Raw genomic sequence first — 24,517 nt, 5'->3', positions numbered from 1 at the left:
TTAGATCATGAGAGACAAAAACTCAAAATCCTCAAGACTTCATTTTATTGTCTACCTTTTATGACTATTTATAAGAAGTCTAATCAGGACCATGAAAATTATTATCATTTTGATCAATGTAGGAAGGAACAGGTCTAAATGCTATCATTTAAGAAAATAATAATAAATCCCACATTCATTCATACATTTAATGAGTATTTGTTAACTGCTGATGATGTGCTGGAAGCCAGGAATAAAGGGGCAATTAGACAGACAATGGACCCTGTCCTCACAAGGTCTAGGGAGGAAGAGCAGGCAGCTGAATAAATAACAAGGGAGTGGGTGAATGTTAAGATGGCATAAATACAGGGAAGTGTGAGGCCATGCAAGGCTCCATTAAACCTGTGGGAAGATAAGGTGAAGCCGAGACCTGAAGAATGAGTAAATGTAGCTGATTTTGTGCAGTGTAACTTCTTGCTTACATCTTTGAACCCACTTTTCTCATTCCATACATGCCCTCCCCACCTCCTCATTCCTTCTCATCCTCTTGGATTTAGTTGGGGTAATCATCTCTTCAAGGAATTCCACTCTGAATCCTCCATCTCTATCAGTCTAGAGGGTATACCCCCCCCCCAATGCTTTCACTGAACCTGTACATATCTTCATCCACCAGTCCTCTAAATACCTGTATAATCTTGGTCTCTTGTGCTAATAAAATTCAATAAGAGTTTCTTTGAAGATCCTGAGAACATTCTTTTAGCCCTCCAAAAAGGCTCTGAAATAGCCCCTTTGACTTGATAGCCATCTTGCTACTAGCCACTGATGAAGCTGACCCACAGAGAGAGTAAGGAAAAAGAATGGAAGGGAAACTGAGTCAAAACTACTGGATTACAATGTTCTTGAATTCCACTCTGCCCCTGGACTTTCAGTAGTGTGAACTAACAAATTTCCCCTGCACTAAAGCCATTTGGAATTGGGTTTTCTATTACCTATGGCCAAAAGCAGAGAGACTAATAAAACATTATGGATGGGAATCCTGTCTTTTTCCAACACATTATTTAGACCATAGGAGCTGTTCAATAAATGCTTCCTGAACAAATGAACAAAGTAATTCAAGGAGAATATCTAAAAATGAAATTACTAATTTCATACCTAAATAAAATTGAAAACATATTCTGTTTTAAAATTATATTTAGAATGCCTGCCATTTTTAGAGGTTTCCCTATATTGTAAAGAAAGTACATCTTATGCTCTGCTGTTCTAAGCGTCTCTCCTCAGAGCCTTTCTTCTCACCCCTCTTGCCCCCTTCATGCCCACAAAGCAGATCCTTTTACTCCCTCATTATCCAGTGTCCTCATATTTCTTTACCCTTCCCACTTTCAAACCTTGTTATCCAGAAAGAGCTGGTAAGCTCATTCATACTGATTTCTATGGATCTGATTTAAACAAAGTATTACCATTTCTAGAGATATTTGCAAAATCCAAAGATATAATCTCTCCTAATGCAGCATCAGCTATGAGCAAGCAGGTAAAGGAGAAATTTGTGGAGCGTGAGAGCCAACTCGATGGCCCTGAAACAGCAGAAAGAAATGTATGATTTCCATGAACACAAAGGCAACTCTAGACCATTGTCATCAATGGCCAGCCCTACAGAACAACAGGAACCTATTCTTATTCATTTTTTTTTTCTTATTCATTTTCTTAAGAGCAAATAAGTCCAGTAACCAGTGAACCATGTGATCAAGTGATATTCATGCTTCTAAGAAGTTCTGGCTGTAGACGTCATCCCTGGAACGGGATTTAACACCATCTGGTCTGTATCCCATTTGTAACTGAGTAACTTTGCAAATAGAAAAAGAATCCATAGTAAAAATTCCCCTACGTCCAAATCCTATTAGCTAAATAAATAATACTTGATTTACTCCATCTACGAACAAACTCAAGATGTTACAGGCTCCAAACTCAGATAAAAACGAAACTCTTAAAAAAAAAAAAAAAGGTAGATGTCCCTACATAAGTGTTCCAATCTAGAGCAATTAAAAATTGCTTTGGCAGGATGCCTGGGGGCTCAGTCAGTTAAGTGTCTGCCTTCGGCTCAAGTCATAAGCCCAGGGTCCTGGGTTCCAGCCCCACATCTGGCTCTCAGCTCGGCAGGGAGTCTCCTTCTCCCTCTCCTGTGCTCTCTCTTGCACTCTATCAAATAAATAAGTAAAATCTTTTTAAAAAATTGCTTTGGCTACCTTTTATTTTGCAAATCAGATATTCCAGAACCACCTTTATTTCCAAACATAAAAGCATCCCATTGCACACCTCAACAGAATTGCCTGTATATCCTTAATGTCTTTCCAAGCAATTTTATGCAGTCAGCACCCTATACATTAGGGAAGGAATGGATGTACGCTCTATGGGTTTCTTATAATAGCAATGAACTTTCATAATCAGACCCATTTCTTGATTTTGCTTACTTTTTTATGCAGCTACATTAATACTACATTGTCAGACAAAGACAAGAATGAATATGAGACTTGAGTTTAAAAAAATAACAACAACAATATAGCCATCCAAGGAACAAGTGCTGAGCTTGTGAAAAAAATAGCTCCCATTTTATTAAATAATAGTGTTCATGCAGGGATGTCTGAAGTACTCTGCAAGGCTAATTAGGACAGATCAATGTACACTTACCTCTCCAGAAGGCTGAAAGGTGTGTAGTGACTATGTGTCATTAAAAATTTACTTGACCATGGGCATCAGATGTGCATGAGAGAATGACCCTGGTGAGCACTCTAAGTTTCCATTTTACTCATGTCATCCTCAATGCATCAAAAATGCTGTAGACACCATTACTATCACCCAGCCTCATAACAGCTGATGTGCTATATATGTTTGAGAGGGTGGTATCAATTAACTATATTATCCATAAAGCCACTTGCAATTACTACCACTTCACAATTTATCATTAACACATTTGGCAGTTTTTTTCAAAGTAACATTTATTTAAAGGTTAATCAAAATTCTTAGAACAGCATTTATTATAATGTGATTTTTGATAATTGACTAAATCAGTGGCTCTTAAGAAAAACACCCTTGTCTCAGTCCTGCTCAGTATACGCCACAGTGCCATTTGGGGAAAAGAAATACATATTAGAATGTTCATTTCAGACCTCGTCATGGAAGATCATATATTAATGTAATCAGGTGGTACATTTACATGCTCATTAGTAATCCATCATTAGTCCAAATGCTCACTATTAGGAATAAATGTACAACGAGTTATTCAGAATACCCAGAAATAGTATTTCTTATTTAAACATTCAGAATAAGCTGACTGAAATAAGTGCACACCTTGAATTTGAACTTTCAAGGCACATCACTAAAGTCAATCAGTTATGTCAGGACACTCTTCTATAATAATCTCAATTATAAAATTCCTGCCCCTCCCTAACGAGGAGGTAGAGTTCCAATATCTGAATCTTTTGAATTCACTATAACTGAAAAAATTCCTGATGAAGTGTGTGTTTAAATTTTATGCTTTAATACATAGCATGCCACTAAAACCACATTAGTTATGCTTTATGCTATTTAATCATATGTCAAAATCTATAAAATCTCTTCTAGCATGCTAAGGTAATTTAACTGCAATTAATCAATCAAGGAAATAAATAAAATGTAATAAATGCCAAATAATGTAACTTCTTTAAAAACAAACCACTATCTAACACATTTATTCTAAAAATACTGACTAACCAACACCAACGAAGGAAAAACAGAGTGACAAGTAGGATGGCTGAATCTTTTTCCAATTAATAGCTAGCTTTCTCTAAACTTACAAATGTTTTCAAGAGGTCTCTCTGACTTTCCAGCTAAAATGTGAGCAGCTTGAGTATCAAAACTTACCATTTTTATCCCATGTCCAACACAATGTCATAATCATAATAGGTGTTTAGTAATTGTTTGCTGAATGAGAGAATGAATGATTCCAAAATCCACAAACTAGGTTCTTTCATCATAACGTGTGAGACCTAAACAGTCATACTTTTCTTCTGGCAAAAATTGTGTATTATACAACAGTAGTGGATGTATGTATTTGTATTTCTTCCTCCAGATGAAATCAATGATGTTCTTTCCAAGGATATATTTAACAGTTTCATAGATACAGATTTGACCCAAGGAAAGCCAAATTATAAGTCACGAATCCAGTCAGCAAGAATTTATTAAGCACTAACTGCATACCCTACACTATGCTACAAATATACCAAAAGAGTCAAAAGCATGCACCTGCTTTCCAGATCAGAGGAAAAGGCATATATATATATGTATTTTTTTTTCATTCAATAAGCATTATTGGCTACATTGTAGTCCACACGAGGCACTAATTGGTGGGGGGGGAGAGTCAACAAATCTCAGTTTTCATCAAGGGGATAACAAAGAAATTAACCAGCAACTGTATGTCAAATAGAAAGTCATGAGTATCTCTGAAAAATTACAAACTCATTCTCATTGGAACCCTAGGAGAAAAAGCTGGTGAAATCATAGAAGTTGTAAAGAAGCAGGTGGCATAAAAAGAGATCAAGAAAATTTCCAAGATAATATAAATAAGTGTATTTACTAGTGATTTAAGAATTGAAAATAAGCATCCAAAAGTTTTCAGAGTAAGTTGCTCACTTTCTTGATAATGACTGAAGTTATTTGTTCTTCTCATCAGATTAGTTTCAGGGACATAAAATGCTAACTTCCAGATTCATGGCCACCCAATACAAAAAACATGGACGAATTTTCCTTTCAAAGTCCCTGGTGATAACTGTTGCTGAGAAATCTCAATACTGAAAGTATCACAAGGATATTACAACAAACGAAATTTGCCCCTCTTACTGCTACCCCACCCACCCACATGTGGCTCTTGAGCACTCAAAATGTGACTAAACCAAGGTGAGCTGTGTTACAAGTGTAAAATACAAACTGGACTTCGAGGACTTAGTTTAAAAAGAAAAAAGAATGCAATCAACACAGAAAAAAATTTTATATTGATTACCTATTGAGATAATATTTTTTGAATATCCTGAGTGGAAATATATGTTACTATTTTCATATATGTCTTTTTACTTTTTACTCAGGATACTAGAAAATAATTGGGCAGACTAGCCTAAAGTCATTTTAAAAAATAACTTTTTAAAGTACTTTATGCTAGAAAGAAAGGATAATGTTCAGCAACAAGCAGTGGTGTTTTAATATGATTATCTGATAGAAAAATGTGATATAATGAACTACTCAATTCCTCCCCAAAATACACAGCTAGGAAAACAAGAGCATCTCTCTAGATGAACTGAACCTTTCTGCCACTGATCTAACAGAAAGTGGCATCAGTTTCCATGCCTTCGTTTTTCTCTGATTGGCAGAACACTTGGGCCTAAAGTTTAATTTACTCCATTGCAGTCTTCTTAGGGAGGGCCTAGGTTTTTTGGTTCAGTTTTATCCCACACCCTCTTTATTACTTGCCTTGGTTCTGCCCCTTACTTTAAAGGTCTTATTGTAAGTTACCAAAAAAAAACCTTTTTAAAACTAAGAGCTAAATAGCATATAAGAAAGTGAATGAGGGGTGCCTGGGTGGCTTAGTTGGTTAAGGGTTGCCTTAGGCTCAGGTCATGATCTGAGTCCTGGGATGGGCCTGCCCTGCATTGAACTCCCTGCTCAGTGGGGAGTCTGCTTTTCCCTGTCCTCCAGAAGGGGGTCCTTCTGCCCCTCCCTTCCTCTACTCCTGCTTTGTCTCTCTCTCACTTTGTCTCTCCCTCAAATAAATAAATAAATAAATAAATCTTTAAAAAAAGAAAGAAAGAAAAGGAAGGACGGAAGGAGAGGAAGGAGGAAAGAAAGAAAGAAAGAAAGAAAGAAAGAAAGAAAGAAAGAAAGAAAGAAAGAAAGAAAGAGGAAAGAATGTGAATGAACCCCTTCTAGAGTGTGGGGAGACTCACCATGTCAGTGACCCCTCTCCCTGTTACAGATGTGAAGCACAATGCATGTATACCAATAGCAGGTCAGTACTCACATTTGAGATCATAAAACAGAGGTGACCTCATCCATGGCTGTCAACCAAGAGTCAGTGAGATAGACAGGCACAACATTCAAAGGGCACAGTGAGCGCTGAAGTCATATATGCAGCTAAAAGTAATATGGCATCATATCAGAGAAAAAAGCAACTATCTGAATACCTAGAAATCAGGCAGAAGTGGTCATTATCAGAGCTGATCATATCCTGCGAGACACCACAGCATGGAGTAGGGATATAAAGACAACACTCAAAGATCCAAGAAGACCTGGCAGAAACCTAGTCCCATAAAGAGACAAAAGAGTATAATTTCTGTGAGTATGGGCCCCTGGGACCAAGCTCAGGGTCATGACCTCCCAGATCTTGTGGACCGCACAGATTCAAGTTGAGAATTAGCAGTAATATGGAGTCCAACACTGGTAGCTGTGTCACCAGATGTGCCCACTGAGGAAGAAAAAGTCAAAGACTCTGCAAATGCTTCCTATTGATGTTGGATTTGGTCCAGGAACCCATGAACTTGGGAGTACCCATCCGTTCAGTTCAACTTGTTCATGCAGATACAAGGCAAGGAAGGGAGATGATGGCAGTGTCTCTCTCCTTATAAAGTGGAGGAATAATACTGGTTCCTACATAACTCTTATTCCAAAATTAATGCTTCATGTATATTTAAGCTACTTAAAAAAAAAAAAAAACTTCCCAAATAGCTTGCCAAATTCATGAAAAATCCACTGCTTCCTGTTAATCCCCATTCCTCTCCAAGAAATGCTTATAATATTATTTAATAGCATTATAGATTTAGACTAACACAGTATGATCTTAAGGTTGTAGGAAAAGCATAGAATATGTGGACTATTATGTAACCTTAAGAGTCCTAGTAATAAATGCATTTTAAGTAAATTAATAAAAATAAGAAATAAGTAAGAACTTTCTCAGATCTACAGAGATAGGACAGGATACAAAAAAGATCATGGTCATACAATAAAATTAGGACCATACAGTCACAAATTGCCAGGAGGCAAGAAATATTATAAATCAACTGTGCTATTGATACAGACTTGTACGTTTTCTTAAAAGTGTTAAAGGATTTAACACACAAATAAAAAAAATTTTTTTTTACAAATAAAAAGTTTTTATTTCAGAAAGTAAATATTAATAAAATGTTAAAATGAAAAGTAGTACACATTTGGCTATAACAACAAAAATAATGAAGTCTCAGGATCTGATCAATGATAAATGACCTGAAAAAAAAAGACCTATTCAATCTAAAATATATTATTTCAGGATGCCTGGGTGGCTCAGTCAGTTAAGCATCTGCCTTTGGCTCAGGTCAGGATCCCAGGGTCATGGGACTAAACCCACAGTGGGCTCCTTGATCATCAGGGAGTCTGCTTCTCCCTCTACCTCTTCCTGCCACTTCCCCTGCTTGTGCTCCCTCCCTTTCTCTCTCTGTCTCTGTCAAATAAATAAAATATTTTTTAAAAATAAAAATACATAAATAATTTTTATGTCAGCAAAATTTTTTTAAAAAATAGACCAAGACTCTACCATTGCATCAGTTTTTTAAAAAGAAGGATAAGTTCAAAAGAACTGTGAATTTCACCAAATAGATGTAGGTAATTTCAAACTGACTGCTATGTTGATAAAGGTAAATGAGGCAAACCAGAGCTGTCTATACATACACCCTGAGATTCTAATTCAGGAAGACTCAGATAGATTAAATACTCCATGAACATCTTCTGCCCAGGGACTATTCCATAGCCCACAGTTGCAGACTTAGACCCCCTCCTTAGTCCAAGGGCAGCCCCAAATAGGCCTTCCTGACACGGAGAAGGGGTGTGAATTTCTGCAACAACAACAACAAACAAAATGAAAATATTTCTATCTTACATGTGGTAAACCCACCTATTCGTAGTTTTGTGAAACTTATACACAGCCTGGTAAAAATCCTAAGACAACTGAGTTGTCACAATGTGACAAGGACATTAATTAATATTGAGTCACTTTCTTAGTGCTTCTTACTAAAGACCAACAAAACCAAAATATGTCCCACCAACATATCAGAAATAATGTATTTTCTACTTAGCTCCAAGGGGTAAAAAACTTTTATAACTTCAGAAAACTCAAAATATGTGACAATCTGTCACTGAATTTAAGTTATAGTAACAAGTGACAATGCATGCATAATGGCCACAGCAGCTATGTGTTCATTTTACATACCAAAACTATTTCTCAGTGGTCAGAGTAAAGCTTTGGCTGATGGTGCTGATGGCAGGATTGGGCTTGAGAAGAACCAAAGCTATGCATAATGCAAAATCATTGGTATTTAAGTCTGGAATGAGTCTTTGAACTTACAGTTGAATGCGTTGTGAGAAATGACACTCCTTTTTACTTTATCCATGCTCATTTTTATAAAATGTCTCCCTTGTACGGTTGGTACTTTACTAAGGCCTTAATGAGCAGGGCACACCACCATGGGTGCTGGAGGTCAGGGGGGGTCAATCACAAGCAATCCACAATTCCATTACTGCTAACACATGCCCCTCAAACAGGGACCTTACTGGGACCCGTTAGGAAACAAGGAAGTAGTAGAGCCATTGTCTCTTGACTTAGGAATGGGAACAAGGTATTCCTCCACATATATACTCTACTACTTCCCTTTAACTGAGTATTATTACAGTGTATTGTAATTGGTTGTTTAGTTCTTTGTATCCTTCATGAAATTGCAAGACTTTTCAGAAAAAAAAATTTATTTTGAAATACTTAAAAATTCTCAAGAAAGTGCAAGGAAATGTACTATCAGTGTACCCTTTCGCCAGCCCCTATCTCCACCCCCACTGTTAAGATCTTGCATAATTACAATATTAAAACCAGGTAAGTGATATTGGTATAATGCATAGAGTTTATTCATATTTCAGCTGTTGTAATGTACTTATTTGTGTTTGTGTGTGTGTGTATAGCTGTATGCAACTTTATCACACATGTAGCTTTGAGTAACCACTATCACAACCAAGACACCTAACTGTACCTTTACAAGACACCCTAGTGCTACCCTTTTCTGTCCACACTTACTCTCTCCCTTGCCCTCTCACGCCTGGCAACCATTAATCGGTCCTCCAAAGCTATACTTACATTATTTTATGAATGTTGTATAAATGGAACAAGCAATAAGGTAATCTTTTTTTTATTATTTATTTTATTTTTTTAAAAGATTTATTTATTTATTTATTTGACAGAGAGAGATCACAAGTAGGCAGAGAGGCAGGCAGAGAGAGAGAGAGGAGGAAGCAGGCTCCCTGCTGAGCAGAGAGCCCGATGCGGGACTCAATCCCAGGACCCTGAGATCATGACCTGAGCCGAAGGCAGCGGCTTAACCCACTGAGCCACCCAGGCGCCCCAATAAGGTAATCTTTTAAGATAAACTTTTTTCACACAGCAAAATCTTGAGGCTCAGCCAACTTGTTCCCCTATCAAGAGTTCATTCCTCTTTATTGATGAGTAGAATTCCGTACCATGGATATATCATATTCTGTTTAACCATTGAAGGACATCTCCGGTTAGGGTTATTACTAATAGAGATGTTATGAGCATTCATGTACCAGTTTCAGTGAGGAAATAAACTAAGATTTTTTAAGGGGATAAACAGCATTTGATTCATTACTATAACTACAATACTTTATACAATACAGTAGGTACTAAAAAATGTTCATTAAAGGAATGATGAATGAATCACAAAATTACCTCTAAATAAAACACAAAATAAGACTCATCTTGTAGGAAAAACATAATTAGCTGGGAGGGAAAATGTCATCAAGAGGTCCTGAAAGTTGCTTTGCACACAAAGGAAACCATCAACAAAAGAACAAGGTGACCTAGCCATTGGAGAAAATATTTACAAATGATGTATCTGATAAGGGGTGATAAGGGGTTAATATTCAAAATCTACAAAGAACTCCTACAATGTAACACCAAAAAATCCCCAAATAATCCAATATAAAAATGGGCAAAGACCGACATAGATATTTTTTCAAAGAAGATATATAAATGGCCAACAAACACATGAAAAGGTGCTCAGCATCACTTATCATCAGAGAAATGCAAATCATAACCACAATGAGGTATCACCTCATACTTGTCAGAATAGCTAAAATCAAAAACACAAGTAACATCAAGTATTGATGAAGATTTAGAGAAAAAGGAACCCTTGTGAACTGCTGGTAGGAATGCAAGTTGTGCAGCCACTGTGGAAAACAATATGGAGTTATCTCAAAAAATTAAAAACAGAACTACCATACCATGCAGCAATTCCACTACTGGATATCTACCCACAGAAAATAAAAAACACTAATTTAAAAAGATAATATACACCCTTATGTTTATTGTAGCATCATTTTAATAGCCCAATTAGGAAAGCAACCCAAATTATGTCCATTGATAAATGAATGGATAAAGAAGATGAGATATATACATCCAATAAATATTATTCAGCCATGAAAACAAATGAGATCTTGCCATTTTCAACAACATGGGTGGATCTAGAGGGCATAATGCCAAGTAAAACAGGTCAGACAATGACAATTATCATAAAATTTCACTTATATGTGGAATTCAAGAAACAAAACAAAGGGGAAAAAAAAAAGAGCCAAATAGAGAGAACAAACTGGTAGCTTCCAGAGGGGAGGTAGGTAGAGGGTTGGGTGAAATAAATAAAGGTTATGAAGAGTACACTTGTCATGATAAGCACTGAATGATGAATAAAACTACTAAATCATTATATTGTACTCTTGAAACTAATTCTAACTATATAACTATGTATCAGTCAATCAATAATTTAAAAAATTATAAAAAAGAGGTCCTGAAAGTTACACTAATGGTTTTAAGTCTACAGTATTCCAAAGAACAGGGACACACACACACACTCCTACATCTTTTTTAGTTTGCTTTAAATATTGAGTTTTGTATTAAGATGGTGTTTGGATTAATAAGCTACAGCTGAACTTTTTTTTTTTTTTGAAACAACTAAGGAGACTTTCTATTCTAGCCAAAATGGACTAAGAGGGGCTATGTGTACCCTCCTTCCTAAAACAATAACAATAACAATGACAAAAAATATTTAGAAAGTCTTGTTTTTAAGACATGGACATCAGGCAACAAAGAAATCCCTAAGAAATGAGAAGCCAAGGACGTCAATCTTTTGCTTGTCCTGCTTACAGTCTTGAGGGTTTCTTAGCAGAATCACAGGGAGGGTAACTCAAGAGAAGCAAACTCCTTGAGTTGAAGAAGCAGGTCTGAAAGTGTGCAAGGGTAAGATGGTAGCTATCATTCACAGGACAGGGCACCTGGCAAAGGGCTGCTGTAGAGAGAAATATGTCCTGAGACCTGCAGGGTCCCGCTTGCGAATTTAGCAGAGTACTGATCTGGACAAATGTGTGAGGAAACTTCCCAAGGCTGGGTATTCCTTAACTCTAAGGAATAAATAGATCTAAACAATGATCAATATTTGCTAACATCACAAAAAGAGAGAGAACCAGTAGTCTTGCTCAGCCTCCTCCAAATGCATTTGGTCAAGTTCCTAATCTTAATTACCAATTAGTAGAAAAGATATAGGTCAGAGGAGCTTACTAAACAACTCTACAGGAAGGCATCAGCAAATACAAACTATAGAGAGCTCTACCACCCAAATAATCCAGTTTCCTTAACAAAGAAAAATAGATGGAGGGGAAACCTCTAGAATAAAAGAGAAGAGAAATAACCAATTGCAATGTATGGGTCTTATTTGTTTTCTGTTTCAAATCGTAAAAAGTAATTGTAAAAACATCAGAGACAATATGGAAAATCTGAATATTGGTTGTGCATATTTGATAAAAATAATAAGAAAATATTGACTGTTATGTATGGCTCATTTCTTAGGTGTGATTCATTTTTTCAGTTAAAAAACAAGTCCTAGGGGTGCCTGGGTAGCTCAGTGGGTTAAAGCCTCTGCCTTTGGCTCTGGTCATGATCCCAGGGTCCTGGGACCCTAGAACCCCACATTGGGCTCTCTGCTCAGCAGGGAGCCTCCTTCCTCTTCTCTCTCTGCCTGCTTCTCTGCCTACTTGTGATCTCTGTCTGTCAAATGAATAAATAAAATCTTTTAAAAAAATAAAAATTAAAAATAAAAAAATAATAAAAATAAAAAACAAGTCCAAAAAAAAAAAAAAAGTCCTAATAGTATAAAGATATCTGCTGAATGAAATGAAGTCATGCCTGGAATTGGCTTCCAAATAATTTGGGGTGGGGGTAGGAAGTGGAAATAAGGGATATGTTGAAACAAAATTGTCCATGAGATGACAGTTGTTGAAGGTAGGTTGTAGCTGTATGAAAGTTCGTTATACCATTCTCTCTAGTTTTTAGTATGTTTCAAATTCTCATAATAAAAATTTAGTTAAATAAATTAGAAATACATCTATAAATACGTAAGAAATTAAGGCTGTGATTTAGGACTCAGAGGTCACAGGCCATGATAAAAACTATTTCTTAGACGTGGAGATATCAGAGATGATGCTTTATGAGGGCACTGAGGACTGTGATTTGTAGCATCCCCTTAATGGAAGACTATATTTTCTCCACACAGAACACTGGCTTTTTAGCAAGGATAGAACTTCCTTCTGAAAATAGACCTAGCAGTATACAAGTGGTTGACTACCTAACTGAAGACACAAAAAGACATCAAAGGAGACCAAAAACCTAGATCTATGTCTTCCTGTTCTTTTAAAAGCACATGACTGCTGCCCTTCCAACAGCATCCCTGCTATACAATTCAACCAATTCAATCTTGCCATTCCTACACTTCCTGCTTGCTCACTGTCACAACTCCACCTTCCACATACACATTTAACTTTTTTTGGTTTTGAGGTCAGGGAAATGTCCAAATATTTTTTCCCCATTCAAATAATTCATCAGAAATACATTACAACCAGAATCTAGTTGTTCTGCAGTAGGAGGGACACTGTGAGTAGCTTGTCCGAGGTTCTGCCGAAAGAAGTCTCCCCTCTCCTCTTATCTGAGCCCTACCCACTCAAGAGAATATGTACAAAGCCAATAAATGGATCTCCTAAAAAGATGAATGTTACACTTTCCACTTTAAAAAATCCCTCATGGTCTCTAGTTCAGTATCTTATAAATAAGCTATAGCCTATATTTCTTACTCAAGAAATGAGCTGATTTGCTGACTCTAAAAAAAAAAGTCGAAGTAAATTTTAATTCTCAGTATATTTTTAGCTAATAATTCTGTCTATAATATTACTGTACTAGTAATATTCTTAAGATATCATGATATATCCTAATGCCCATTTTCACTAAATGCCTAAAAAGGCCATGGGATCATGGCTTTAAAATATGATTTAAAATGTGATATGTGCTTTGGCAGCAAAATTAGCTTTAGGGACTCAAGGCTAGTGAGCATTTTTGTAGGTTGGTTACATTTTGTATTGCAAGATGCATTAGAGAAATTGTAAATGAACTTCTCAAAATATTTATTATTGGGGCACCGGGGTGGCTCAGTGGGTTAAGCTGCTGCCTTCGGCTCAGGTCATGATCTCAGGGTCCTGGGATCGAGTCCCACATCGGGCTCTCTGCTCAGCAGGGAGCCTGCTTCCCTCTCTCTCTCTGCCTGCCTCTCTGCCTACTTGTGATCTATCTCTGTCAAATGAATAAATAAAATCTTTAAAAAAAAATTTATTATCATTTTTACAACTTTCACTGGAGTGTCATTGTTTTTAGATGCAGTCTTGTTTATAATGTCCATTTTAAAAGTTGCTACCCCAGGCTTATAAAACAAAATTATAAGGTCTTCCCATCGACAGTATTAAAAGCATTCATCTCTAAGAAAGAGTTATAAAGAAATTCCACTGCAATAATTCAAACATTAAAGAAAATATAAAAATTGTTACTGTATGATAGAATATCAAATAATTAGAAACTGCTTTGTACTTTAATTTCTTTTTTATTATTTTTTATTATGTTTAGTTAGCCACTGTTTTGCAGTACAACATTAGTTTTTAATGTAGTGGTCAATGATTTGTTACATATAACTTCTGATAAAAGCAAAATACCTGCATAACTGCCAATTAGTCACATGTGATCTATGTAAATTTAAATCAATTAAATTTAAATTATATTCAAAATTCAGTTTCTCTGTCATACTAGCCATATTTTAAATGCTCACCCACCACATGTGTCTACTGGTTACCATACTGGATGGGGCAGATATAGAACAATGTCTACTGTCTCATAAAGTTTGATCAAGTAATGATGGTCTTTGTTAGAGAAATCAGCACTGAGGAATGTATATGTGCATATATCAATTGATTTCTGTCATGTCATTTTCCTTTAGTATAAGAGACAGAATTAAACTTATAAAATTTAAATTGCATTTCTGGAAAATCTATATTCTCATGCAAATATTTAAAATTGTGTCACAAACACTGCAGTGTAGATTTTCTTTTTCCTCTGCCACAAGGAGAACAGAATTCAGAAGATCCTATCTGCTCAAGATAGGGAATTATGGCATTAGCCAGTCTTCTTCCCCTTTGATTCACACTTTTGTTCTTTATAAAGACCTGTTCTAACCCTGCTGCTTTCAAGCTTACCCAGCAATGGCCCAACATTTATTCTGTGGCAAGGAATTCCTATTTAGAGAGCTGTACCTCAGGCCTCAAACTCCACACTTGTGAAGTTTGTTAACTGGCATAAGAAAACTCACTTCCTAGTTAGGTCTTCCCACCGGGAGAGGAGGCTCTTACACTCTTCCAAAGTACTAACAGATTCCTTAGTTAGTCTAACACAACTTTTCATCTCTCAATTTAGAAAGATGCATTTTGTAACATATGTAAAAAGACAGAAACATAGAAAGGCATAAATAATACTGCATTCTTGTATGGGAAAGTGAAATGCTCCTACAGTGAGATACTGAATAGGAAGGGTCTGCCTAATTCAGCGAAGAAACTGAGTGAGATCATCTCTACTGTTTATGCTTAGCAAGAAACCATGCTGCAAAGGAAAGACAGAAAACAAAGCAACAAATAAATGAAAAGCATATGAAAAACTTCTAAACAGGGCTAAACCGGATGCATTTAAGTGCAACTCCTGAAAATCTTGATGAACAGTAGTATGTCTATATTTAAAAGACTAGATAAACCATATAGTTGATCCAGATAGTAAAAAAGGAAAAAAAGCTATATACAATTATATGAGTATAGAGTTTGAAGTATTTTCATGAAAAAGTAAACAATAATAAATAATTATTTGGTATCGAAAATAATTTGACCTTAAATGAGAAAAAAATGAGAAAAAAAATAATAAAGTCCAAGTAAAGGAGTTCTTAATACAATAGTCCAAACATTTGTAAAGTGGATCTTTGTCCAGAATAGTATTGTTTGCAAATAATTTCTACAGTAGATTCAACAGATTCCATGGTTACAAAAATTAATTAGAACCTTAAAATTAGCTATAGAAATCAGCTACAAGCTAATGAGTTTGGGAGGAAAAAAGAAAGAACACAATATGCCAACTTTTCAACCCTTTCTGCAAACAGACTTTCACATCTTAAAAATTACACTTGCTTTCAAGATTCCTTGCATCCATAACTTCAACTTTTTGCTCACTTGCTTACTCCCTAAGAAAGTCTAAAACCACATAAACTGCTATAAATGTTTACCAACAAAGTATTATTTTCCAATCAATTTTTTTCTTAATTTTCAAAGTTGAAAAAGTTTTTATTACAATTAGGTCACTACTCTTGGCATAAGGCCTCTGAAACATTGTTTCTCAGACACTAATGGGTCTTGGAAAAGTTTGAAACTCTCAATTCATTATGACTTTGAGTAGCTGTTTTGTACCGAAGAATGAGAATTGATGGAGAGGTTGGGACTAAACACATAATTTTATGAAATATGATGAAAACATAAGGGTTTTGTTATGACGCACGTAACAATCAAGAACCTGCTTCTTTTTAGCAAGCTCCTAAAAAGTACCTCCCGTATAATTATTAAATAAAAACACTCACTTATTTGGTACTCAGCTAGCTTTTAAACTCTGAATAAGAGAAGTACACAGTGAGAGAGGTACTTACATGGTTTCCTTGGATACTGGATGATGCCATTCAGGTCTATGTTTTTATCTGAAAGTGGTGCCCTGCGGAGAAATGAGGCTTGGTGAGTGGCTGTTTATACATAGTAAGTAAATAGGAACTTTGTTTATTTTACAAAGCATTTTTTATTTTGACCCAGATTTCTTTTTCTCATCATACTCAAACCTTGTAAACAGCAATAATATGGTAGAACAGGTACTTTGCACAACTCTTTCTAATACCACGTAGGAGATCATAATTATCAAAGCAGAAGCTCAGAATGCTTTGGTTAAATACTTTACTCCTTGGGCTACTTTATGTATCTTAACAACTATATTTATGTCAGACATATCAATGAACACTGCCTGCCTCTCTATTTCCCTTCAGAAGGAGTTGTTCTCAAACTGTCAATAAAGAAATTAATCTAAAAAAATTCACACACATGATAAATATCCTTACCTTAAAGAGTAAGAGAATTCTAGCTTCACCAGCTCCTAAACATCCAGGGTTTCCACAGACATTAACTGTCATCTTAGATGTAGTAGTGGGGTCCTAGATTCTCAATAGTTTAAGGGCTACGAGCACACAATTTTGACAGTCTCTCAGAACTACAGGCTGTCTAATTTTGGTAGCATGATTAATCCCTCCTATGTGATAAGTTTTAACCTTCTAATATTTCTCTGGATCGAAAAGAACAAATGAGCTACAGCAAAGAATGGCAACCAACTTTAACGCTTAACACAATTTAATAATCTGAAATGAAGTAAGTGTGTGCTATGTTTCCATTAAAAAGTTTCCAGCCACAATTAATTGAACAAAAACTTGTCTTGTTCCAAGATTATTCTTGGAAATGTAATTTTAAAGTCTGCGTGAAATGAGGAAACTTACTTTTTTACCATATGAAAGCAATCTCATTTTTTAGGAATGATTTTTGGATAGGCTTCCAATTTGATATTTTCCATTTGAACTAGCAGCATAGGGGCTTGGCAGGGGGAGGGGAGGGAAGCAATTCTGTGTTCTTTTGCCAGCACTGACAAAGGTCTGGTTGTCAGTGATACCTTTACAGCTAAATTTACCCCAGAGTGACAGGAACAGGTGCACCTCGGCCTGCCAGACACTTGTGCACAGGGATCACGCATCTTACGGCTTGACGATCAAGGGGGGAAAGCCTGGGTCTTCATAGAAAAGGAGAAGAGACAAACGCAGCCCAAACTGGGGGGTTTCTCTTCAAAGCCAGCTGGTCTGGCTTTATTCTACAGGAATTTTTTTACCTGTCAGGGTTTGGACAACAAAGCCCTCAGCAGGTGCTGAAGGGTACAACTTCCTGGAGAAGCAGAAAGGCACTGGTGAGTTTCAATTGCCAAAATATATTTTTTAATCTTTAAAAGTTGATTTTGCTATCTTGGAAGAGGCACTGCTGAGGAACCTACATTCAGAAAGCTGATGAGACCATTGGAATCAGAGCCAACTAACTCAACAGTAGGTTTGCCTGGTGTAGAAAGTAGAGCTGTTACCATTTGACAATTTTTTACATTAAAAAAAAAGAGTTTTATAAGAAAGACTTTATATTTGAATGTTGGTCTCTTTCATTAGTAACTCTAACATCTGAAAGATGAAGAATTAATTACATATATGATATTAGACTATTAAAATAAACACACAAATATCATTTCCTTTCTTTTTATCTAATTCTGTCACAATCTATTCTGAATAAAATGTTTTTTTAATAAATCAAATAAAAATGTGAAATGGTACATGCTCTTTTCAAACATTTCATGTGCTAGCATTTTTTATATGTGCATGTGACAGGAATATGATTAGAAAGAATATAAAATTAGTTTTATTTATAATACATTTTTTAAAACATGTATTGCACAGAATATTTAATAATTAAAAGTAGCAACATTTTCTCATTATCTTACAAAGAGTTTCTTTGGAGAAAAATCTTTGGAATAAACAACCAAGACAGTACTAAAGCATGTTTTTACGTCACTGATTTCCAAAATTAGTACATTTATATATTTGCTATTTTTATTTTGTGAATTTGAAAGTTTAGGCAAAATTTTTTTTTCAGAGTAGGATTTTAATTAATACAAAACATGGAAAAATAAGACCACATGTCAGGATATATTTTTAAAAAAGTGATTCTATTTCAAGGACTCATTCTTTTAACTATGCTTCACAGCATTTCTCTACAAATTGTTGTATTATACAAATTGAAAACATTTATTTAAGCAAGTAAGGAGTTCAAAGCTAAAGACTATACATAGTAAACATATGAAACCATTTTAACAACCAAATTCCATATTCACAAACAACATGGGCTAATGAATGTAAAAGACACACAGCATACACCGATCAAGAATGCTATAAATTATTAGCCCTAAAATCAATTTTCTGGGCTGTGGGGGGTACAATTGGTACTTAAGAAGAGAAAGGCTCCTACCAATATAAATTACTAATATTATGAGGTAATTGTTTTTTCATGATAATCTCATAAATAATTTTCAAACTACATGCTTCACACATGGCTGTATAGTAGGAAAATAATAAGATCTGACTTTTTTTAATGACTACTACATCTAAAATAATTATTAAATCAATGATGATATGAATAAACCACAAATTTATAAGTATCATACTCTGACTTAATTATTGTTTAAAATTATGAACTATTTGTGGCTTAAAAAATTACCAGAAATGATCTAGACAACAAAAAAATCTAATATTTTTAAAACATAATTAAAACCCAAATCTGATTTTCATTATAAATTACTACATATAGAATATCATTCAGAAAATTAAAGTATATTCTACTTTTTAAAATGATATATTATGGTTTCAAACTGCTATTTTTATGTGATATTCTGTCATCTTCATATATTGCTTCTGGTACCTAATGCAATATTGCATTTTTTAGATAGCTTCATTAGTCTCTTAAAGAATAATTATGTACTACATGCACTTGATAATTTTGTTATTTATCTAGTCTGTTAAGTACTATATTCCTAAAGAATCAGAGCACTCATTTTTTAGAAATAAGTACTACAAACCTGAACACACACTCTTAAGTCAACTTTTAAAATTACATTTGTGAATTCTTTATGTGCATTACTATTGGCTATAATTATTATACAGTTTGTCATTAACACTCAATATGAGCCACACAAAAGCTTCTTCCAAACTATTTTTCATCACTCTTGTGAATTATTTACGTGTGACTGAACCTATTAGAGATAATGTTAGGTATAGCCCAAATATTCATAAATAACCAAAATTTGTCATCTTAACCATGGCCTGAATTGTGGGCTTAATCCAAAATTTCATGTTTTTTCTTGTAATTATGGAGAGAAGCTTTAATTCCTAGTACAACTTGCAGCTACATTTTGTACTTTCCCATAAACCTTCAACTTTGTTTCACAAAAATACCTATGCCAACTCCCTCAATGTATGGAAATGATTTCTTTTAATAAGTCTTAGTCAGAAATTATGATGATGTTGCAATGACTCATATGTGTCCTAAAAGTTTAATTTAAAAACATACTTTTAAATTTTAAGCCTTATTTGCAATGTATCTTCATAGCTTAAGAATGGCTTATTTATAGTGGAGAAAAATTAATTATTCTCCTGTTTCAGAAAAACATTTGAAAAACATTTTGTTTACCCATAGACACATAGAGAAAATTCTGATTCTCCCAGCAACTAATTTCAACAAATTATATTGTGAATACCAATCTCTTTAATTTCATGACAATGAAGCTTCCAGCTAAAATGGTTTACTTGTAAGTATTTAAAGACACAAAAATACTTTGGCAGCTTTAAATGTATCTCCTCATTGACCAGCCACCTGACTGACAGCTGTCAACTGTCTATGGGCCAAATGTAACCCAGTAAAGATAAAAATTACATATTACTCATCCCTGTTGAAATAATACCTGGTGCCAGTAAGGTCTTCAAGTAGGAATAACTAGACTATAGATATAAAGAAGTGAAAAGGGAATCATTTCTGCCACCCACAATCCCTCCTTTGTCATTAACTTATTTCTCCTTTCTTTTCTACTTACCCCACTTGTCTTGATACCCGTAGCTCATACTTACAAAGAGTTAATTTCCTTAAAGAAACTTCAGATGTATGTAACAAGTATGTGACCATGAAAATACCGGGCAGCCAGGTAATGATGCCCACACATTTCTTTCAATCAAATCTTCTTTTGAGCTCATGGAGTGTTTGAATTGTGGGAAAGAGTCTTTGATGCTTTCAACTACTCATTTTTTAAAAAAATGAAATGGAAGCACAAAAATAAAATTTACCCAAGGTCACCAGCATGACGATGTAGATGTAGACTTGGCTCTGTCTCCCAACTTCACATCCAGTGATTTTTTTTTTTTTTCTGTTAGACTTTAAACATGTGGACAATGAAACTATAAGTAAAAGAGAGCACATGGAAAATTAATGTGAGACATTGCACTGGGGAATTGTTTGCAGTTAATACCTTCTTAAAGAAATACAGTTTTATCAAAGCATATTAAAATGTAACTTTAAAAAAAAAGAACACAAACATATTAAAATATCTATGGTACAAACTCTTTTTTAGATTCTCTTTACTATTTAACCTGATTTCCAAACTGAAAACATTTATGGTGCTTATGAAACAGCAGAAAGAAAAATTAATCAATGGCAATATAGATGTTTAGAAGATAAATGACAAATTCAGGTTGCAAATTTTTTTGAAATATTAGAAAACAATTAAAAATACAAAATATACCAAAGCATAAGCATACATACATTACCTAAATACAGAATATACTAAATAGTTCACATAACCAACTCAACAACTAACAAGTGTCTGTGTGTGTGTGTGTGTGTGTGTTAACTACCAAACCCCCGGGGACCCCAGAGACCTCACCAGCAAGTGTTTCCTAACAGCTCAGAAATTCTATGACTCAACAATCCTGTATTAATTTAAGTATCTGGTATTTATTAAAATAATTATTAATTATATTAATATTTTATATTGCTATAATATAATTTGTTGTTAATGCTGCATATCATATTGATTCAATCAAGGTCATGAAAATATATTCAAACTAAATACTTTATTCTTCTCTGACCCTCTAGAAAAGAAATCATTTAGAAGGTAACTACCATGTTCTGAATTTAAAAGGATTTATTTTAACACTGAGCTTTAGAGCTATATTTGCCTGTGAGAAGTTTGCTTTAAAACCCAAACAAGCAAATGAATTTTTTAAGGAGGGAGACCTTTAAACACTAATATAGAATATGGGAGGAAATTGGAGACAGGATTTCCCTGCAAGGAATTCCGGTAGAATAATCTCCAACAGCTCTATGATACCATTTAGCAACTAAATTATACAAAATATCTAAATTTACAAACATATTTGCTTATTCTATTACATTTAGTCAAAATCAACATTATTAATCGGCAAACCACTTAACAATATGCAATAACAGTATGCAAATCGATTGTAAGCAAAATAATCAGTAAATAATATCCATTTCTAGTAATCGTGAAAGACAGGGGTGTCAAGGCAAAATGTGCAAAAAATTCAGTCATCTCCCTGCATTTCAAAGGGGTGTTAGTGAAACTGAATGACTTATTTCTCATCTGCCTTTGAAGGGTTTTTAATGTTTTCTCATTAGAGCTGAAGAGTACTCAGAAGAGCAGCAGAGTAGAAGTAGGCAACTAAGGGTCATAATCTCTCTTTCACTGCTCAGTAATTTTATGACTGGAAACCAAGTCGTGTAATCTCTGGGAGGATACTGAAGGGATGTGACTCTTTGCTGGGCTATGCATAAATCAGAGGAAAGGCCGTTCTGGAAAGTGTTCATCCAGTAGAAGGTGTTTCTGTTCCTTCATGTGAGGTCCCAAAAGGATTCTAGATAATGTTGGTGGGTTCCGGTCTCCAATGGCCTGCCCTGCCCCCTCCCCACTGCTATAAGAAGCCCACCATATTGGCAGCATTCCAAATAATTAAATTAACACCAGTTTTTAGCCTATGAGATGAGTGTGGAAAACAAAATCACTTTACAATACATTACTGACCAGCCAGCCATATTTTTCCTACGTGGGTACCCTGGTAACAAAACATAAAAGGTCTTATCTTCAAAGTTACTTTGTCACACATAGCTTGGAACTTTTCACTAACTTTATAAGGTGAAGTTGCCACATACAAAAAACCTACTAGTCATTTAATGTTTTTATTAATATTTTTCAAAAAAAAAATATTCTCCACACTTGCTGCTGTAAGCCAGCTTGAGAACATGTTTGCTCGTGTCAGAAAGATGTTGGAACAAGCAACAGGCTCATCAAAGAACCCCCTAATCTGAAGTGTTAAAAATATCTGGATCCAAGAGAGGTTAATAGTAGCAGCTGGCTACACAGAGAGGTTAAAAGGCTGGGAATATGGATCCCCTTGTCGCCTGGGATGACAATGTTGTGAAGGCCTTATATGATTCATCAGCAACGCAGAGGTAATTATCAAGGTCATAAGGAATATTTGTATTAATTGAAAGTCTTTTTAGGGAAAAGCCACATTTCTCAAGTATTGTGCATGGGACTGGTCTTGGTTGCCAGGAATCTAGGTTCATAAGCCGCTGGCAGCCACAGAAGCATGAATGTGTGCTCCTCTCCGTTGTCACTGATGGTAGATGCCATGGGATCCGAAACCCATTTTACAGGTTTTGCTGAGATACGGGGATCCAGGAGCAGAGTTCACCCAAGAAAAAATAAGGACTGACCCTCAGATCCATAAGGATGAAGAACTGAGTCCCTGTATTGCTTAATCTGTCTTCTAATCACAATGGGCAGAATATATGTGGCATGTCCTTTTTGATTGTTTACAGTACGAGCCAAGACAAGCAATGGAAAGATTCATATCATTCTGACCTCTCATTGTTACTATTTTGAAAGGAGTTCACTGATTTAGAAGTTCCATGAAACTAAGGATTAGTTGAGAGCGTGGGAACGAATAATGTAGCAAATGTAAGGTTAAGGAATTCATAAGTCTTCACAGATCTTATGATTACCCCGAAGGCAATGGCTTGAAAGCAAAAGATACATAAGAAACACCCAAGAAGCTAGTTTTTAATGAGATTTCTGAGGCTGTTGTTCAGGGGAGCTGAGATGGGGCCTAAGAATCTGAGTGACTCTGAGGCCCTCTGATAAAAACTGTTTTCAGTGCTAGATTCTGTGTTAGATTCCAGTCCTTGCTAAAGTTGAGGGACTCCTTCAAGAAGGTTGGTTCTCTTGCTCTGCAATAGCAAGAAAACCAGCACCCAGCGATCTCAGGTCCTAGGAGACCAAAGGAAGCCTATGGATATAGCTACAGAAGTTCTGCGTGCATTTTTATTTATTGTCAGATATAATTGCACTTAAATAGTCTGTTTAATTATTTCTATGTAGATTGGCAAAGGGTAAGGTTCACCCAACACTAGAGATAAACCAAAAATCATTCTCAAGCTCTACTTGAGTTTCAGGCACTAAATAAAACAGCTTTAAATATGAACAATGGCTTGAATTGGCTCTTGAGAAAATTCATTAAAAAATAACAGAGTGCTGTTTACGAGAAGTATGTATACATACATATGTATGTATACACACACACACACACACACACTCAAGTTTTAGAATACTCGATCATCACTGACCCAGGGAGTTTAGAAGGCTATGGTCCAGCAATAATGTAGGAGAAACCACAGGCTTTATTCTCCTGTGCATGAGTTGTTTTGTGGCCATAGGCTACCCAAACGAGAGTCTCACAGCTACAAAAGGATGAGGTGAGAATATGTGAAACAGACTAGATAGATGAACATAAATCCTTTGAAAGCAGATAAACATTGCAAGCACATGCGTTACTCGCTATGAGTTAATCATCATTGTAATCAGAGTGATTATAGTGGTTAATAACAAAAAAAAATCATAGAAACTCTTCTATGACCATATTATCTATAGCATATATCAATTGTTTAGAAATAACTTCCCTTGGGGTGCCTGGGTAGCTCAGTGGGTTAAAGCCTCTGCCTTCGGCTCAGGTCATGATCTCAGGGTCCTGGGATCGAGTCCTGCATCGGGCTCTCTGCTCAGCAGGGAGCCTGCTTCCCCCCCACTGCCTGCCTCTCTGCTTACTTGTGATCTCTCTGTCAAATAAATAAATAAAATCTTAAAAAAAAAAAAAAAGAACTTCCCTTGTTAGCAGTATTTTATTTTGAAGGGATTCAAATAAATAGAAAATTATTACTATCTTATGGTTCTGAAAGAGAAAATGTAACTTTACAAAGCATGAAAGAAGAAATCTAATTGTTAATAACCAGTGGTGTGTGTGTGTGTGTGTTTATGGTTGTACTGGCTTTATAACTGAAAATAAAAAATTTA

General features: G+C 35.3%; 1 long non-coding RNA gene across 1 annotated transcript in view; it reads right to left on the bottom strand.

Moving 5' to 3' along the window:
• The window catches only part of LOC309862223, a 147,570-nt gene that overhangs the window by 116,034 nt on the left and 7,019 nt on the right, over window positions 1-24,517 (bottom strand). The window contains exons 2-3 of the long non-coding RNA XR_014310360.1: window positions 20,436-20,546; window positions 16,128-16,189 (exon numbers count right to left, since the gene is read on the bottom strand). This is a non-coding gene — a long non-coding RNA (uncharacterized lncRNA). The remainder of the gene's footprint in view (window positions 1-16,127; window positions 16,190-20,435; window positions 20,547-24,517) is intronic.

The sequence above is a fragment of the Mustela nivalis genome (assembly GCF_964662115.1).
Source record: "Mustela nivalis genome assembly, chromosome: 3".
NCBI lineage: Eukaryota > Metazoa > Chordata > Mammalia > Carnivora > Mustelidae > Mustela > Mustela nivalis.
The sequence above is the reverse complement of the archived record's forward strand: the minus strand, read 5'-3'. Positions and strand labels throughout refer to the sequence as shown.